Raw genomic sequence first — 10,037 nt, 5'->3', positions numbered from 1 at the left:
ATCTCTAATGAAATCACCCATCTCAACCAAGATTGAGTACAATGAAGTGTTAAGTATGAAGGGAGAGCTTGTTGGATGGGTGAACAACATCTGAAACCCCCTCCCTCCATAGCTTGCCAACTTCCAAGTTGGGGGTGGGGGGAGGGGGGTGACAATTTTTGTAACTTTACCTCACATCTCACCCCTCTCTATGATAGGAATGTAGCTGTTGGAACAAATATCAACATTTTTGGCCTCACATGTGGTTGGACACATTGTACAAACTAGTTTGGCCCAATCCCAATGTCCACAACTCACAGACTCACGCACTTTGAGGCGCGTTCCCGTGAACTCCGCGAGGACTTAAGCCTGTCCCACTGTCAAATCATCAAGTACATGACGGCTCTCCGACAGACATATTGAGCCCTTTATGCACACCTTCTGTAAGGAAGAGGGGAAAAAATGGTAAACAAACTGGCTTGTGGGTGTTCAGCCTGGCACCGTGGCTGCGCTGGTTTGCCTAAATGTAAAAAAGAAACGCTACATTACGAAGGATTTAAGATACATAAAAACACATGAAATCTGAGGAATGCAAGCATAGGTTATATTACACACCTAGTTTATTCATCAACCATTTCTTTTCATTTTTGCTTGATGGTGCTGTAAACTGATCACTTGAGTAAATTGATTATTTGACAATTACCTCTCATCCACCCTGCAAGGCAAGAGCCTGGAAGACATTCAAATCAAGCAGTTGATCCCTTACTTGACTGTCGTGCACATGATTATTTCTGTCTGTTTTATACTTTGTTTATCATATTATGTGCTTTATGAGTAAACGGTTTTCCAATTTTTGTCTTTTTCTGTTTTTTTAAGTGAGCTCATTAAGACAAATTCCACTCAACGATGTTTGTATGGCAATAAATTATTGAATAAAAAGTCCCAAACCCACAGTCATACATAACATGTTTTGGTGTCAGGTTTCGTGATATGTCACAAGGTGCTGTCTCATTTCCATTTAAACCAATTTGAGCCCTTGCAGCCTCTCACACTCAAGCACTCAAGCACTTACCATTTGACGTCAATGAAGTCCGTGAGGGTTCAGGGCTTAGGGTTTAGGGTTTAGTCAGCATTATGTCTCTAGCAAAACATATTTGCTACTGCAATTTGATTTTATATACATAATGTCTGGGAGACAGAGTTGCTCCTTGACCTATGAAATGTGTTTCCATTGGTTGTGTCTTGTATTTAATTCAGATTCTCACTCAATGAACAACAAAGCAGCTCAGTTATTTGGTGCCACCAAGGTTTGAACGCCATCGTTCTCATTTGCTCACACATACAGATTAACAGAATAAATGCTCCGCAGTTCATTTCTAAGTGAGGTTTAGTCTTCATTCACCTATAACGGAGGGGAGGAGAGGAGGAAGGGGCTCTGCTGGCTACCTGCTGTGACGTCTTACAAGGTGCACGAAACCTCCTGTTTCCAGCCCCGGTTCATCCTTCTGATGGGAAGTCCTACTGAGAAGCCACTGACCCTGAACAGAACAGAGAGCAGAGAAGCAAAGCCAGAAACAAGAGCGAGATGGAGAGGAGGAAAAGGCTGAAACTGAAAAGGAGAGTGAGAGTGAGTGAAGACGGTGTTAAGATATGGATCAGCTGTCTTTGTTGGGAGAGAAGGTGTTTGTATTTGATTTTAAGAAAGATGTTTCAAATTTTGTTTTTTCTGTAAAAAAAAAATCCTCCACTGAAAGGCTGGAGAAGGGATGTCTGATGTCTTTCTCCCTGCATTTCATGTTCTCTTTAGCAAGACTCTGGACACTCGCAGTGCTCCAGAGAAATATGTGCAGAATAATTTGGATAGGCTTGATCAGTCCCTGAATAAATGAGGATTAACCAAAGATATTGCAGCCATAGCTCTGAATTCAGGACATATAATAAGAAGCAGAGAAATTGCACCTCCTAATGTCTTCCTTGACTCCATAGTTCAATTGAATTTACACTTGTTTTCCAAAAAGTTGATTTGCATTGTAAACAAGTGCAACTAGAGTTTATTTCCCCGTTAGAAGTGTTTTATGGATGTTCACATTTTCACTGATGCTTTAATACAATCACTCAGTAAATGGGATATTGTGTGTATATGAACATCATACCCACAGAGAGCCACAGTGTGTGTAGGAGTACATCATGAAGAGCTGTGATGAATTACAGCAGCAGCAGTACTGTAATTCCCTCTCTCTCTTTCTCTCTCTCTCTCTGTGTCTCTCTCTCTATGTCTCTGTCTCTCTCCCACTCGCACACACACACACACACACACAGTCACACTCATGTGTGATGAGCTGTTCAGTGGACTTTCCTCTCAGCGGGGTTCCCCTCTCCCTCGGCACTGAGCCGACACACGCCGCAGAGCGCTGACAGCAACACGCTGATGTCTGTGTCACGGCTTTCCTCTTTCTGCTTCCTGCTTCATCCTGACTGCAGCAGACCTCCTACATGTTCCAGGTCTTTATCAATACAGTATGTTTTCTTGTATTTGTTTTTTTCCCCCCACATTTGATATATGGTCCAATGCATGATCCCACAACAGTAACAATAGATGGATTACCTATAGAATATCTTTGAGATTTGGCACTTTTTTGTGTGTGTGTCTCCTCAGTGATGTATCTGATGCCTGATCACTTCCATGTGGTGCAACGGGAGGGTGGAGAAACGATTCTGCGGTTATCAAGAAACCAGCTGGCAACGTCATATATTCAGAGCCAAGGGGTGACCAGTTTTATCTGCGGAGTCTGTGCAGTCTAAGGCTGCGCTAAGACCCATATTAGCACCACATCAGAAAAAAACACAACCTCTCCATAGCACTCACAGGTACAGTATGTGTGTGTGTAGATGACCCTGACCGAGAAATAAACAACAAAGATTTCATCACAGCAGCTGCAACAACTGTGCCTCTTTTGGAAATCCTCCAGCATCCACTTTGTTCTCGTGCGTTCTGTAAAACGCTACCGAACACACAGATCATGTCACCTCCCGCGATGTGTGTTTTTCTTGTAAAAGCTCCACAACACAGTAGTGACTGTAAATAGCTAAAGCTATAATTAACTGGCTACATTTGGATTGACTGTGGTTTTAAAAAACAGCAGCAGCAGCAGCAGCAGCAGCAGAGAGTATCTAAAGGGAATTCATCTGTATCAAAATCAGAAGAATTACTGCTTTGGGGCTGAAAATGAGATTAGTCTAAGTGAGTTGATGTAAAGGGCATGTTTGTCTATGAATAACATATTGAACTACATATTATGGTTTTATGTGGGTTTACATTGATTTCAGTAAAGGGGAAAAGCAAAGAAGTAGTATGAGTAATTACAGAGTTTTCAAACCAAGTCCAAATTTGTCTTTTACATATTTTTTTTTTTATCCGTTACCCAAAAAAACTGTTCACGTATTTTGCCAGATGTGAAACAACGCAGAGAAACAGTAATTATGAAAACAACTAATTAAAATATCCATGTTTGTATTCATTGTTGAACACTCAACATTTTGGAATACTACAAACATGTAAAAATGCATCCTGGTGATACATGTGGCACAAGGACCACATGATTCACAGAACCAGGATTTAGTAAAACCGGGAAAGGCATCCTGTTGTGTTTACATACCCAAGGTACACAGGCTATATGTACAACTTTACATACAGTCAACAATCGATAAGAGACAAACATATGCAAACAGACAGCCTAAGCCCTCAGGTGAACATATACCCAGGCTTCCAGGTGGTTGTGGTTTTAACATCTGTTTAAATAAGGATATCCACCATGAGAGATTGGGATTTCACGCTCAGCTGCACTAAATCCTTTTAAAGATGCTGCAGCTCCGGCTAGCTCCCCCATAGAGATAACATAGCCACAGCGTTAGCAGCGAGGTCGTTTCTCTGTTCTGACAGGACAAATGCAGAGCAGCCAGCGGCTCATTAGACAGCAGTGCCCCGAGGGCTGGGCTCCACCTCTCCGACGAGACGAGGAAACAGAGGAAAGACACTTAACCACATGTGGACTAGATCCCTGAGGTGAGTGTGTCAGGGAGAGAGAGAGAGACAGAGAGAGACAGACAGAGAGAGAGAGAAGAGAGGCAGTTAAAGAAGGGAAAGACAGAGAGAAATAGAGATGTGGATGGTTAGCAGAGAAAAGAAAACGGTCTGGACGGAGCACACACACACACACACACACACACACACACACACACACATACACACAAACTCACAACCTCAGCATCTGAGAAAAGATAGTTCCTGCCCAACAAATCCTCCCACAATCCTCCAGGATAGGGCAAGACTGTTTACCTTACAGATTTAGAAGTGTGTGATGAAGCATGTGTGAGCGTGTACATGCATTCATTTGTGTGTATGGGTGCATATACATGAGCACAGTACGAATTATAGTATGCGAGTGGGATATTCTGGTTGTGCGTTGTGTGTGGGTGAATGTAAGTATTTAAGTACAATGTGTGACTGCATGTGTGTCTGTCAGAGACTCAGAGACACTGGAAACAAGCTTGAACCTGCTGACTTTCATCAAAAGAAGTCCTGAATCAAAGGGGTTCAAAAAAAATCTATATGACCCTCCAACAAGATCTGATTTTTCAGTTTTGAACAAAGGCAGAAGATTAAAAATGACATGCATGTCAAGTAAATCTATCATACAGACTTTCAGAAAGGAAGTAAGCTGTTAAGGTCCTAAATCAAACAATGAGCACACATGGTGTTCACATATGAGTGATCTGGTTGATGGTTGACTTATCCTGATTGATAATAGTTGGTATGAGAGCTCTGATTAGGAGAGATGATTTGTCGACCATTAGAGATTTTTCTATAAATGTTCTACCTCTCTCTTTTTAATATCCAACCCTGCCTCCTATAAATTACGTTCATATACCTCTAATTTTCAACAGCAAATGTATTAAAGGTGAAGTGTGCAGAATTTAGTGACATCTAGCAGAACAGACTTGGAAGAAATGGATTGTAAGTATGTTTTAATTGGTATATAATCACCCAAAAATAAGAATCACTGTGTTTTTGTTACCTTAGAAGGATTTTTTTGAATTTATATCTACATAGGGAGCGGGTCCTCTTCCACAGAGCCCGCCATGTTGCACCACCATGTTTCTACAGTAGCCCAGAACGGACAAACCGAACGCTGGCTCTAGAGAGGACCTTTTGTGTTTTTCGCAAGTTTCGCAGCCACCATAAATTCTCCTACTCACTTAGAAGGGGAGGGTAAGTTGAGGTATTCAGTTCAATCTGCAACCTCACCACTAGATGCCACTAAATCTTACACACTGGTCCTTTAAAAGGAAACATAATGCCAACCAGATTAAGTTTTTTTATCAACATACAGTAACTTGATTAACGTCTCTGTTGAGTTGCAAAATGTTGGTAATGAAGTTTCAAGCCACGCTCCGTGACAACCTATTTAATTTATTTTCCACCATAGCTGCTCTTACAACATCTGCTCATAGCAACTAAAGCATTATTAAACTTTTTTACTCTTATGTTTTGGCACTCACAGCATTTGGTTAAGGTTAGGGAAAAGTCTGCAATCCTTGGAGCATGAGACAGGGTGTGTTTACTTTATTAACATACAACTGAAACCACAATCTTTCACTAAATCTAACCAAAGTGCTTTTGTTGCCTAAACCCAACCACATGTGAACAAAAGATGCAAACCCCAGTCTCCATTGTTCACCCACCATCAAACCTCGTTTTCTCCCCACAACTTCTGTGTGGTATAATGTTGCCCTTCCTTCACTCCAATACATGTGAGTGAGTGAATTTTCCATCACAATGAGAATAAAAATTGTAGTATATACATGTAACTTGTGTATAAATTGTAGTATATACACTAAAGTGTGTGGCGTCCAGTGTCCTAAAAACAATGTATGCCCAATAATAATGTTAATTTAGTGTGCCCTTTATGTGGTGAGGTGTAAAATAAGATGTGGAAGGTTGGGGTAGTAGATGTGTGTGTATTGAGTCTGACTTTCATGTACGACTCCAGAGTTTACATCTCGCCAAAGACCTGCAATTAGCATTTGCTTTTTTGTTAACAGTAACCATGATCTTTCCCTAACCTTAAACGTACCATAGATACCATGCATTTATAGATTGTAATCATTTCAAAATTGCTGGATCTTTGCAGAATCATCCAATATCAACATGCTTGTCTTGCAATAGGATTGCTGGTTGTATTAGACCACTGTGGGCAATGTTGCATATCAAAGAGCAGGAGCAGAATTATGTAATAATTGGATTTACAGGTTTTGAAGTGATTTGAAACAACAGAAATATCTACTTCACTGGATAAATATAAAAAATCTGACGTGGCTATTTTATCTATATTTTTTTTTCTTCTATATAAAAGTCTTCTGTATAAAAATATTGCTATTACAATATACAATTACATATACTGTGATAAAAGATTTTGTCTATACTTCCCGCCCTTAGCTTTGATATTTAGCTTTCTGCAGCTACCAACTTTTCAACAGGTAAACATGCTGCTGGGCTCACTATCAGTGAGTGCTGGTCACAAAATGAATCAGACAGTGTGCTACTACAGCTGTCTAGGTGTGCCCCGCATGTAATCTCCTCCTCTGTCTCCTTCAGTCTTTCAGTGAAACTGTAGCTGACTTTCTTTTATCAGCAAATGGACTAATAATCCCCAATTTGCTGTTCAACCCTGAGCTGCATTTAGTCCAGCCCTTTTCAATGCTAACAAGCCCCAAACAAAGAGGTGAATTAGTCAGACAGCACCCACACACACTTAAAAATACAAACCACACACACACACTGCTCCTCTGTGTGTGTGTGTGTGTGTGTGTGTGTGTGTGTGTGTGTGTGTGTGGTAAAGGTTGTGACAAAGATATACAAGATACTGTTGTTTCTGTTATTAGTATAATTGGATTATGACTGTGTGCACAAGATATGTGATTATTTTAGATTTGTGTTTAAGGGTGAAATCACTTTTCCAAGAAATTGCAAATAAGTTTTCAAAGAATCATTCTTAACTAATGGAAAAGGGTTTGGACCACCATGCAAATGTGTGTCTGAATGTGCTTTCCATTCAGAATAATCCCTCAATATCTCCACAGTGATAAAATAAGTTGCATGAATAACACTACAAGCAAATGCACATTAAATGCTTTGACACAAGAATGAGAGATTTTCTGCATCTCATATCGGCCACATAACGACCTCACTTCCATCGACAATCACGCATGACATTTATGATGACATTCAACTACCAACAGCCTTTATCCGATCTCTCCTCTCTACAACTACTGATGTATTTTTACAAGGTGTTCTGATTTATTTACATCCAAGCAAAGACTCCCACTTCAAGAGCCAGAAGCCTTAAGACAAAAAAACTCCATAATTCAATTTAGCACCCTTCTCTTTAAAGAAAAAACCGTCGAGCCTTCAGCCAAATAAATGCACTACTTTTAGAGAAGCAATGAAAAACAATGTTTGTAAAAAAAAAAAAAAAAAAACCTGTTTTGCTGACAGACATTTTAAAAGTTGCATTCATTGGCAACTTTCGCAGGCACGGCGAACATTAAAATGTAAATGATGAACAAAGGATTCTTGTGTGTAATTGTGTGTGATGCTGTCTTGGAAGAGGGATCCCTCCTCTGTTGCTTTGCCTGAGGTTTTTTTTTTTTCCTTTTTTTTTCCTCATTAAAGGTCTTTTTGGAGAGTTTTGAATCAAGATTTGTGATATTTTGCTATATAAATAAAAAAAACTGACTTGGCCTCACATGTATAAAATAAGAGATGTGAAAATCAATGGCATACAATTAGGAGAACGGTGTCCAGAGTGAATTTCCATTAATGTGAGTATGAAGTGATGACCCTGCATGCGTATGTGTGTAAGCAAAAAAGAGAAGAGTGAAGAGAGCTGAGTCAGCAACAGCCAGACACTTTGTGCTGTGCTGCCCCATGGGTTTATCTTCTTTCTCTGTGGTGGTTTTACTCGTAGACTGTCAGGAGGAGGAGGGGGGGAGGGAGAGGAAGAAGGTCACAAATTACTTTCTCTCTGCTTCTCTTTCTGTCTTTTCAATTAACTTTGCTCTGCTTGTGTTTTGAAACGGGAGGAACGGCAGTTTTCTGTAGTAGATTAGGTTGTCACTTCTTCTTCTTCTTCTGTGGTCAACCCTGGAACAGAACGGAGACGTACCTACATTCTCAGGTGTATCTGTCCCTTTTATTTAATGCTACATAAGCATTGTTCTTATCTGGCCAAATAGTCAACTAGAGGACAAAGCAAGCCTTTATTACCTGAACAAAATATAATTTATTGGAATCAGCGTGATTATCTGTCAGTGCAGTGAGGTAATTTGACTCAAAACATCATGCGGTGAGGTAGAGAAAAAAAGTCATGATACAAGATAAGATTACTTGCCAAGTTTGTCTTTTGGCAGCTGAGAATTATTTTGATTGGAGGGATATTTTTTTTTTTTTTTTTTGCCTTTTCTGTGCGACTTTCGAGCTCTTCCACCTGCCAAGTCAAATCTATTTACAGTTTTTAATTTATTGTAACAAAATGACAGAAAAAAAAGAGAGATCTCCATTCCTCCTCTCATTCCTCTTTCTGTTTGTGTATCTCCCTCTCTTAAAAATCTGGCTTTTAGCCCTTCCCCTCCTGTGTTATCCCTCCTCTACGCTCTCTCTCTTCAACCTTCCTGACCGTTTCACCTGACCTCCTGCTGTCCTTTTCCTCTTTCTTCTGCACCTCTTCTCTACATTTTCACCCTCTTCCCCTCCTCTATCTAACCTTCTCTCTTAATTTTCATGCATTACGAGCTAATTTGCAATTCATGTAATTTATGCAAAATGCAAAAGCTGTTTCTGATAAAGTCTGTCTGGGCCTCTTCTACACCTGTCTTTTTCTTTTCTCTCTCTATGTCTTTTCTCACCTTTTCCCTTTCTTTTTCCCCTCACCTCCTTCCCTTCAAACTCCTCTCTCTCTCTCTCTCTCTCTGTCTCGCTTTTCTTTTTTCCTTCTCCATCATATCTCTCTTCTCTCCTCTTTGTTCAAGGTCAGTGGCTTCACAGTGGGATTTCCCATCAGATGCATGGAGCGAGGCTGGAAGCAGGAGGCTGGAGATCCTGATTGGCTCTCTCTGACCTTTGGTATTGCCCTCTCAGCAGCCCACCTCTCCTTCCCTGCTTCCTCCCCTCCCTTCTTGCATCCTGCACCTTTCTCTTCCCCTACCTCTTCTTCATTTTTACCTCAACATCTCCAGTTTTCTTCTAGCTTTTTCTGCAATATCTATTTCCTTTTTCTCCGTGCACTTGATAGTTTCTCTTCTTTCCTTTCTCTTTTTTTTTCCTCTGCACATACCTCATCTTTCTTTTTTTAGCCTTTATCCCCCAACTTTTCCATTATGTTCACTTCCTTTCTCATCACTTCCTTTCTTCTTCTATTACTTTTAATATCCGCTCCTCTGTCATCTTGCATCTTTATCTCTCTTTTTTACTGAATTCTCTCCACCTCCCCGATGCTGCTGCGTCCCAGTTCGCCTTCTTATTTCATCCCCTCTTCTCTCTCTCTCCTGTTTCCTCTTCATTTCTTTTTCCTTTACCACTATTTTTCCATCCTCTCTTCTCCTCTGCCAAAACACTGCATTGTAATTGAATTGGATCTGCAAATACAGTCAACCAAACCAGCTAATTCATTAATGCTGTTATAGGAGAAGCTGTGGTTTATTCTTGACATGTAAACAGCAGTCTGTGACTGGCACAGTTTTATAATGTGGTGAATTTAATTTTCCTAACTGGGTGGTCCTGAAGTGAGTTTTGGCTGCACAGAATCATGGATGAGGTTTTCCAGATGATGATGATTTTTTTTTTTTTTTTTTTTTTTTAGTGTAATGTAAAAGTGAAGATTTTTATTCTAAAATGAGACACCATTAGAGCATCACACTTTACAATACAATAAAACATACTGCATTCACGAATGTAAACATTATACTGAAAAATGTAAAAATAGGATAAATGTTTAGAATAT

General features: G+C 40.0%; 1 long non-coding RNA gene across 1 annotated transcript; it reads left to right on the top strand.

Moving 5' to 3' along the window:
• Positions 1 to 1,210: 1,210 nt before the first annotated feature.
• Positions 1,211 to 3,318, top strand: LOC137193451 (uncharacterized). Its single transcript, XR_010930833.1, has 3 exons — positions 1,211 to 1,606; positions 2,299 to 2,496; positions 2,636 to 3,318. It is a non-coding gene; the product is annotated as an uncharacterized lncRNA (long non-coding RNA).
• Positions 3,319 to 10,037: the final 6,719 nt, after the last annotated feature.

This window comes from Thunnus thynnus, chromosome 12, assembly GCF_963924715.1.
Source record: "Thunnus thynnus chromosome 12, fThuThy2.1, whole genome shotgun sequence".
NCBI classification, from domain to species: Eukaryota; Metazoa; Chordata; class Actinopteri; order Scombriformes; family Scombridae; genus Thunnus; species Thunnus thynnus.
Note: the sequence above shows the minus strand (reverse complement) of the source record. Positions and strands in the feature narration are given on the sequence as shown.